A 10,232-nucleotide genomic window follows, 5' to 3' on the forward strand; every position below is an offset into this window, starting at 1 on the left:
TTTGACCTTGACAATTTAGCTACTAACTAGTATTTGTTTGGCCTTTCATGGACTGAATTAGATGAATGGGTCAACAGGTGATTCATGTAAAGACATTTATTTAAATATGAAATCTTAAATAAATAAACAATTTGTACCATTAGAAAGAAAAACAACAACAGCAAAAACAAAAACAGATTGACAGGCTAACAGGAATGCAAGACTGTAAACAAGTAGGAAATAGATACATTTATCACTATCTTCTTTATATTTTTTAAAGCCTTTATGATACTTTAACCCTGGATATGTTAATTACAACTATAGTCCACTTGTAATACATTCAGTGTCGTAAAGCATTACTTATAAAGCTTAAATGCCAGTAAGGAGTGTTTTTTTTTTTTTTTTTGAAGATTTAGTTTCATATCTTACAGATACTCTTCAACTCGTACATTTATTCAAGTCAGTCATCAGTTTGAATAGTAAACGCGTCTGGTTAGAAAATGCCATCTTGACAGCATGAATCAGGCCAATCACCGGGCTGCAAATTGCAGGCCCTTGGCTGCCGCTTAAGTTTAAGCTAAGAGGCACTCACTTTGTACAGAGATGCTATCGTCCCACATTCAAATTGAGTCGCAAATGCCAGACTTAATGCATTCTGCATCTGTGCCGTGTGCACTATAATATCTTATTCAATCTACAGATTAGTACTCGCTTGCCATCTTTCTTTCTTTTTTTTTTTTCTCCCTCTCCCTCTGTCCCTCTTTAATAATATTCTGTGCATCGTCTCTGAGCGTGAAGAATATTATTCCCTGTCGTTAACTGCGGTGATCTCTGCTTTGAAATATTGTCATTTTCGCATCACCATTCCAGCTGTATGCTCGTCGTACATTTAAAAGGCTGTTTTGGGACAGGAAGGCCTCTATACAGTTTTTGGCATGCCAACATTAGCTAGAAGATTGCATTATTAAATGGCTATAGTGTTCTAGCACTCCCCATGACCTGCCAAGGATAAAGAATCTGTTTACTGTAAATTGCACCTCACTCCCTCCCCAATACCATCTGCCACTTAGAACGCCGCTGAGTTTGCCTTTGCTAAAAATAGACACTCTGATTGGTTCCTGAAGTGAAGGGGGTTTACTCCACCTAAAAAAAAAAAGTCTCAACACGTCCTGGGTAACTCAATAGAACTTTGGCAGTGCATTACCATAGCTTTAACTGTCACCATCCAAATAGCACCAACAACACGGCGGATTGATTTTGTTATGTTTAATGAGCTGTTTGTGTGTGTGTGTGTGTGTGTGTGTGTGTGTGTGTTTGTGTATGTTTGTGAGTGACAGAGGCAGATAGGAGGCAGTAATATATAGGCAATACAGTCAGGTGTTGAGGAAGCTGACATAACTTTTTACTCATTCTAAGTGTATCTCTGGGGATGGGTTTGCAGGCGCACTGCCTGTAATTGGCTCATCCTGCCTGCTCTACAGCTCTGTCACTGTGATTTGCCAGTTTGCTGATGTGGGGAGACAGAGGTGTGGCTTTTGTGTCTCTTTGCATTTGAGTGCACGGGATGGGCTAAAGTGTTAGCAGAGAGATAAAATGTGTGAATTATTCTGAACCTGTTTTTCCTAGAGTTTAGATTACAGACTTTGATGGATCAAACCAATCTGCTTCTCCGTGTGATTACTCACAATACCAGCAACTGCTATTAGTGTCTTATTATCCTCATCAATACGTGTACTGATAACCTTGTTCATGGTTAAGGTATGTAGGCTACTGAATGCAACACATAAATGTTATCCATTCATTTTGAAACATTTCAATAGGTGGTTTCAGTTAGCATGGTAAAACAGGCACTCCACTCTCACTGTGCCCTATTAAAAAATTTGGAACGTTTTAGGCTCCAAACAATTTGCTGATAAGTCTGCAATACTAGATAAATACTTAATGAGGTACTTGTTTTATATTGTCTTACAATCCTTCTGCCTTTGTAAAATAGTGCCTTCAGAACTGCAGAACTTTTTTTCAGTGGGACGGCATGGCAGTTTTTGTTTTTTTTTTTTAAACGGGAGATAAAAACAGTCCCTTTCCAAGAAACCTTCAGAATCTGTAATAATCTGCCACAAGCGGTGGCCATATCTCCAAGCTCTGCCCATATTTAAAGGTCTTCTGTGGTTTTACAAGTGGCAGTAATGGTGTTGCTGTGTTTCTGTGAATTGGCTGACCTGTCACAGAGAGAGCTTGTTTATGAGCAAATTATGCCTTCCCCCCCGCCCCTCTCCCACGCGCACTTCCCAGCCTACCAAGGCACAAAGCTCATTCCAATGGCAGTAAAAATCCACAATTGCCCAGATTCATCACTGAATTAGTGAACCTATGACAACCTCCAGCCAATGCACCCTCCACTGATGCAGGTGCACACGCTGAAAGGGAAACGCTCTACTCCCGAGAAGAGGAGATGGTTAAAACGGGCAAAGACCTACTATAAATTCACTCATGCCGTCATCTGTCTGTTAAAGGGGCTTGGCCGTAGGGGCTGCATGTCAAGTGATGGGGATAAAACTTTAGCCTTAAGACAGTTGATTTAAGTGTCTGACATCCAGAGACGCGTTAAATGTTTTTTTTTATATATATATATATATATATATATATATATATATATATATATATATATATTGCTTGAGTTAATCAGTGTTTCTTAAGGTTTTAAGTCAAACTTCTCCATTTGCAGCTTCAATAATCAGTAACGTAAGAGTATAATAGCTGATGTATTAAAAATAGTGTGCTGCCTAGCAGCCATTTGGTTTTTTTTTTCTCATGTCTGTCATGTGATCAAGTATTTAAAGAACAATGCAGCTGTGATGGGGTAGTCTCAGTATGAAGTAATGTAGGTCACTATACAATCGCTTTTCGCCCCATATATGGCCTTTTTTTTTTTTGTCTCTCTCTGTAGGTGCTGAAAGAGAACACTTTAAAGAAGCAGGAATCTAAGGTTGAGTGTGTTGAAGATGTAGCATGCTGCCACGAATAGAGAGGGAAGTAAGGCTCGTTCCGTGTGTGTAATATACTGAAAGGTCATAGCTTTCTCCCTTTCTCTCTCTCTCTCTCTCTCTCTCTCTCTCTCTCTCTCTCTCTCCCTCTCTCTCTTTCTCCCGGAGCTCTTCTATCTCTCACCCTACAGAGTGCTGGCCTGGTGTGATAGTGCTCCAGGTGTGCTGTAATTTGCCTGCTTTTTCTCATCTTTATCTTTGGCTGACCCCCCCCCCCCCCTCCCCCCCACTTGCTCGTTGTGAGAGAAGAGGCATGTTGGACATATACCCAGCAGTGTAATCTCCACTTCTGCTGTTTCATTTAAATGAGCTCCTTCTTTCATATTCAGCACCCATCTCATAGGCATTCTAGCAAAGGTCAAACGCTTTGCAGTGTCTATAACGCAGGGCTTAACCCTACATAGTTCACATTCTGAAGAGGACATCTCAAACAGTATTCATAAGTAGAGTTGGAATGGTGTTGTTTTTACTGATTTTTTTAAACTAATTTTTGTGACTTTCAAAATTTGTTTCAGTGGGTAAATTATTATGAAAAAAAAACCCAATTGTTTTTGAAGACCAAGTCTGTCGTCGCAACTTAAGATGTAATTCTGTTTTATAGCTGTTCCTACCTTGGGATATATGCAAAGTAGAATAAAAAAAAGAAAATCTGGTTCACTCATAAAACAGTGATTACTGCAGACAAATTGCTGCCTGCCATAACCTGCCACATGCTTTTGTCAAACACAAACTGAATTTCTTATGACCTACAGGCATGAAGCAGTAAACACATAAACATTGCATTTGACAAGGACATTTTCGAAAGGTGTACGGGTGAATTCATTGGCTGCATCCATGTGATTTAGCAAATTCATCATGGAATTGCAACCAATCAGGAGACTGGCTCACGTAACGGGCTGCCTGTTGAATGGTTTGGCTCGCTGATAAAAAAAAAAAATAAAAAAAAAGCCTTGACAATGAAAGTCATCATAGTCATTGCACAAATGAATCACTTTGGTACCAGACGGAGACAATGACACTCCTCTCTCATAGCTGTCTGCGTAGCTCTTTCCAAACGTCTCTGCAACGTTGAAATAATGTTGGGTCTCCATCAAAATTAGTAGGGGGGGGGGCATTAAGATCTGCTGGAAGGCAGACAACTGGCAGGCATCAGTTTATAGCAAGATTGAGACTGGTTTTGGACGCTCACGACTGAATGGCAGCTGAAGCCCATCACAGGCACATCTGAACTACACACGATAAGGCTTCATTTGCATAAGTTTATTTTCTCCTATTGAAGAAGCTGCCTAAAAACAAAAGGGCAGCTGATTATTTTTGCTTGATCATTGTACCATTCCAGGCATCGACTTGAAAAGGTGGAGAACAATGAGCTTTCCCTCAGGAGAGGGGAGCCTGACACGCATACAGTACCGGGGAGACACTTAACACGGATGTGTCCGCAGTTGACAATAGGCCTGCCGGACAGTAAGGGGTGCAGTGAGGCCTGATCTGTCAGCGCTGTCCACTCGTTCAAATGGCTCCCGTCTGCTGAGAGTCTAAACCGTTTCTCATTACTCCAACAATACAAACATCTTTCATCTCTGCTGTCGCCCATATGATACCGCAGCTCATTAGACGTTCTAATGAAATAACATTTTATGGTGAGGCACGCAAGGTCTCATAAATTTAAGAAATTCACATTATGTTAAAAGAGGCAGATTCTTTCGCAAGTTCACTGCAGACAGCTGCGCTCTGCAAATACAAACATTTGAATATTGGTCCATCGATTTTTAGACACGAGTAATGATCTGTGAATTACTGACATGTAGGGATTAGTGTCTTTGCTTTTGTTGTTTGGGTAGTAGTTTGATTATGACACAGTGTATTAGTGATGCAGAGGCATTTCAAAGGAGGATTATGGTGCATTGAAATGGTTATTGAATAGGTGAATAGTAACACTAGCAAGAGAGCCTGAAAAACACAGGATTACCAAAGGCTTTTGGCTTCCTAATGTGATTTTAAAAGACAGTTTTACCTATGTTGTGTGCTCTCCAACAAGGATGGCGGGAAGCCTGGGATTAGAGGAGAGAATGTATTTTGCCACAAAGCCGATTAGCTTGAATTGAAACAGAGCCAAATTGCACCTCTTTCATTCAAAATAGCTTGTGTGACAAAATACGAAGTAATCAGTGAACCTTTGTGTCTAGAAAATGTGCCATGCACTGATATTCCAATAAGCGTGGCATTGATTGAATATAATGATGTTCGTTAAAGCTACAGGTTTTTGTTTCCGTTACCGTATGATGGCAATGCACACAAGCCTTTGAGGTGTATTTGAGGGAGTATTTGGCATGTGGAACATAATGACCATGTTTTATAATCTCTCTTTTGGAATCACAAAATTGCTCATGTAGTTGTACATTTACAGCTGGTCTAACAGCAAGTCTTGTGAGGCTGTAGTTTGTAGCTTGGAGTTTGGCTTCAATCACATGCAGCCGATGGCTTTTCTTTCAAGGCATGACTGCCACCTAGTGGCTATGCAGTAGTATATCATCAAGAACAAATTATTCACAAAGTCTTAAAATAAATCGAAGCATATTTCTCAAAGAAATATTTAATTATTTGTATTGGTCTCTGAAAGAGCAGAATATTGCACAGATAGTATCTTCAAGTAAAGGAAGTTTCTCAAACCAATTTAAATAACCAGTAATAAGACACAACCAAAATGAAAAAGTAAAAATATTGACTTAATTTTTGATTACATCTTTATCTCCAGCCATTGAATATTTGTTCGTAAAATAAATTCAGTATAAATTCAGATTTTTATTTTATTTTATTATCAAAATCATGTAGCAATACTTGGTGATGCAGCCGTAATTTACACTGTACGCTTATTCCACGGAGACAATTTATCAAGGCCTGCTTTTTTAGGTGTTGGGAGGATGTTTTTCCACCTTTATACTGAAAACATTTCATTTGGCTCTACTCCTACCTACATCTATAATTAAAGCACACGTGAATGAACTGCAGGCAATCCGTCTTAGAAAGGCCAGTGTGACAAAAAAAAAAGAGGGTTCTGAACCAATGAATCACAGCAGGTCTCAACCTGTGTGCCCGTCTACTGGAATTTGATGGTGCTTGGGTCTGCTCCGTGCATGGCACCAAACTTGAGTTTGAATAACTTCTTTTTCAGCAGTGTTATCTGTGAAGCTGTTGTTCCACACAGCCATGAAGCACATGTAATTTATGTCTTCATGGGGAGTTGAGGAGGGATCAGCGGTTTGGACAGCCCCGAGGCTCCTGTACCATGTGACACACAGAGGAATTACACGCTGACGGCTGACAGCTCTGGTCCTCGCCTCAGGTCAAATGGGCAGTCCGACACAGAAGGTTCATTCTTCGCATTAAGTCAGTGATTTACAGTGGTTATTTCATTATGAATGCAGGAAGGTATTTCTAAGAAAGTCTTAAACACGCTGAGAATCTGTCAGGATGTTTCTGGATGAACATTTTCCAAAGTATTCGTTTAGGATACATGATTAAATAATTAATGGGTGTGAAAATAATCTGGGGGGGTGTGAAATGATAAGACCCCTCAAACCCCCCCACCCCTGCCCCATTTCTGCATAATAACCACGCTGGAGAAAATGACAATGTTTAAATGATTTCAAAGTTGAAGAATGAATCTGTATTTATATTTTAATATTTTTTGCAGAAGAAAACGGTGACAAATATCCAGATGTTGCTAAGAGCCTCAGTCGCCCCTTTCCCCACCTACAAGACAAAACCGTTCTCATAAGCAAGTAAGCAGAGAGAGAGAGAGAGAGAGAGAAAGAGAGAGAGAGAAATCACCTTGATTCTGCTAATAACTTTATTTAAATAAGACACAAGATCTCTATATTGAAAAATCTGAACAATTAGCCACACACGACCAGCAGTTGAAGTAAGAGAGTGTGGCTTTGGACGCTCTCAGCTGTACACAGTGACCGAACATGAACAGTGGATTTGTGAACGTTAAGCAACCTCAGTGACCTATGCTACAGCATATAGCACGGCCAAAAACATTTTTTATAAAATAATAATAATAATAATAACAACAACAAAAAAAATAAAAGCTATAAGGCTTATTTTCGAAATGTTTCCAATAGTTTGAATCTTGCGACAGTGATCACCATTTCACACAGAGGTGAAGAGAGGACAAAGGAGTTTTTTCTTTTTTTTTTTTTTTTTTCAAAGCTTGATTGTGAGAGTGTGTGGCTTTTTTGAGAAAGAGAGCTGTTGTTTTGCCAAAAAAAAAAAAAAATGTCTTCCTTGAGGGGATTAACACAATTATTATTCATATTGGAATCTTCTTCCCGTTAAAAGCAACAAGAAACAGTCTTCATATTCATCTTGCTTCAAAATCCCCACCCCCTTTTCCACCCTTTGTGCACACACTCAAATGGGTTTTTTTTTTTTTTTTTGTAAAGTGGTCACAACAACCAAATAATTTATTGCCATTGTGCGCAAACAGACACAGAAGGTCAGATTAAACAAGTAAACCCAACCAGTAATTTTTTTTTTTTTTTTTCATATTAGTTAATGACTGCTTGCTAGCAATATGCTAACAATGTGCTCTGGTCACATTACCAGTGCTGGTTTCTGTATTGATTGATGGCTTTATCAATAGGCTATGTGCTGATTTGGCTCTGTACTCATAAAAAAAAAAAAAAAGAAAGAAAAAGGAAAATGGAATGGAATGACATGAAACAGGTTAGCCACATAGGAATGGAACGTTTCAAACTTCCATTTCAAAGCAAATTTTTTCATCTACTGGACAAAATCTTTTGCTATTATTGCACACATGTAGTTTTACCCAAAATAACAGCAGTGTTAGTCATTCAAATAAATTATTTATCTTTAAAATAAGGTGCAAGATAGGAAAAAAAAAATTGCATTGTTCCTTTTTAAAGCCAGCTTTATCTAACGTACTCTCTCTGGGCTGCCAATGCTTAGTCAGAGCAAAACCAAATGAACATGATGTCTTTTTAAACTCTCTTTTGGAACATGACAACTGAAGTGAAGCAATACAGACATTGTTCAGTTTCAGGAATGCGCACAACTAGAATGGATGTCTAAAAGGGAGGGCAATTTTTTTTTGTGATTGTTTTGTTTTGTTTTAACAAATTGCTCACGTCATGCTGTTTGAAACCATCTTGTTCAAATAATCAACATCAGAAACTGGTTAACACAAGTAGTAAAAGAAACAATGACATAGCCATCCAACTTAAGTTTATCCAAATGTGAGGCCGCTTAGATGAACGTAAGACATGCTGTTGGCCATCAGATTCAAAAGGAGCTTTTCTTTAGTGCAGTAAAATAGCATTGTCATTCAGGCTACCAAACAGGTACTTCACTCCAGTAACAGAGTTTGTATTTCATCTGACCACACCCCTTTGTGTCTAAACTTTGATGAAATGGGACTTTCTGTATACATTTTTTATAAATATATTGAAAATTAAAAGCTTAGTCAGTCAATTGAGCTTTTATCGTGTGAAATGTCATACGTGTTAAATGTAGCAGTACACATGAATTCTTGAATCTGTCATCAAAATCTCTTTCAGTGCTCCTTTCATCATTACATAACTACTCCTCTGAATGAGCCCCGCAGGACTCAGAAACTTCCGGAAAGCCTGACACTGCATGTTCACCTGTGGTATCTTAACAGTCGTACGTTGGAGCAAAACCTGACGGTTTGTAATGTTTCCGATTTACATTTGATCCATCACGTGCAACCATGCAACTAAGGGAAAAGGGTGAGGTGAAGTCGGGCACGTCCGACGTCCATGGTCAGAACAGTCTAGAACACTCCAAACCATACAGAGGCAAATGAGGGCCTTACGTAGGTCCACACGCGGTGCTCTGAGCATGTCAACCACAGACGTAAAGAGAAAAACACCATTCATCTCAACGTGCTGCTGCTAAACTCCAGACAGCACCACCTATGGAATGTTATGAGAAGAATATGGGTCGTTTTTGGAAAGAGAGGAAAAGAAAAAAAACCAAAAAAAATATAACAAAAGATGACTGCTTATTGTTGAATTGCTCCTCTACTTGGACAGGCTGCAGATGTGATTCAATCTGTGTGTATGAACATACATTCCACATTACCTGAGTTTAGACTCCGAGTGATACACCTGAAGCGAGCCCAAAGGCGCTAGACACTGTGCAACAAATTGTGGCCTTTTTCCCTATTTTTGTTTTTTCTTCTGTTTTTTTTTTTTCTTTTTTTTTAATTTTTGTCCAAACTTTGCGATTTGACTCTTTTTTTTGATAGTTTTGCATTAAATGTTCAGGAGAAGTTAAGAAACCTGGGTAGAGTGTAAACATAACTCTGAAGACAGCTCTTTTTTCTTTCCCCCCCGCCCCGTTACGTACATAACACAGCAATACACGGTTTTCAATCCAAACAAGCTTTTTTCTTTTATATGTATATGTATATATTCATATTTATATAGAGAGAGATAGAGATAGAGAGAGCTTATTCATACTGTGGATGTTTAAAACAGAACACGACACAAATTTTAATCTTAAACATACTACCAGTTTCAGATGCATGCTCCCTGCCCTATTAAACCCTCCTTGAAGCTTTTTTTTTTTTTTCTTTTTAATCGTTTATGATTTTATCCTCAAATAACAGCATAGCTGCATATTTCACCTTACGGTAATACCCCACTTTGCGCAAACTGATTATAGTGCTAATATGTAAGCCGCTTCGCTTAAATTTTAAGCACACAAACAAGCTTGACTATGGACCGGACAACATTTGTGCAAAAATTGCACAATATCGATATTGTTTCATTGGTAGGATTGTAAAACGAAAAAGTACCTGGGAAAATGGATTTACAATGAACCCTAAACGCGCGTTTGGACCATATCCTGTTTTGTGGAATGTAAATAAACTTTGAGACATAACAAATAAATACAAGTTTAAAGTAAGAGAGAAAATGTAGTCCTGTTGCTCGCTCCAGTTTCTGTTTTTGTTTTTTTGTTGTTTTTTTTTTTTTGTTTGTTTTTTTTTCCTTAAAAGATTAACGATTAATTCATACCTAAAATGTCTTTTGCATATTTTAGGTCCATGGAACCTATTTTTGATTAAATTTAATAAGAACCTCTTCTGGTGCTAACATGTCTACGATGTTTTTTTTTTTTTTTCCCCTTGCGCAAAGCGTGGTATTACCGCACATTTAC

This window comes from Chanos chanos, chromosome 12 (genome assembly GCF_902362185.1).
Source record: "Chanos chanos chromosome 12, fChaCha1.1, whole genome shotgun sequence".
NCBI lineage: Eukaryota > Metazoa > Chordata > Actinopteri > Gonorynchiformes > Chanidae > Chanos > Chanos chanos.